Raw genomic sequence first — 213 nt, forward strand, 5'->3', positions numbered from 1 at the left:
CTGGTGGCTTGCTACGTGGGATAACGCACACAAATCCGAAGAGAAATCGAAGAGTCTGCTGGCTCCTTCAAGTCCGCACTTCCCTGCCTGCCAAAATAAGGTGAGTTGCCAATCTTGTACAGTTTACCTCGTTGGTTAGGAATTATCAGTGAAGTGAAGCTTTTCCCTCTCGTTGTTCTTTGCAGTCTCCCCGCCTAGAAAACGGGATCTCCC

At 49.3% G+C, this 213-nt stretch overlaps 1 protein-coding gene across 1 annotated transcript in view; it reads right to left on the reverse strand.

The window, feature by feature from the left end:
• Positions 1-213, reverse strand: part of LOC119584984 — a gene marked incomplete at both ends in the record, with an annotated part of 11,852 nt that overhangs the window by 5,625 nt on the left and 6,014 nt on the right.

This window comes from Penaeus monodon, chromosome 19, assembly GCF_015228065.2.
Source record: "Penaeus monodon isolate SGIC_2016 chromosome 19, NSTDA_Pmon_1, whole genome shotgun sequence".
Classification (NCBI taxonomy): Eukaryota; Metazoa; Arthropoda; class Malacostraca; order Decapoda; family Penaeidae; genus Penaeus; species Penaeus monodon.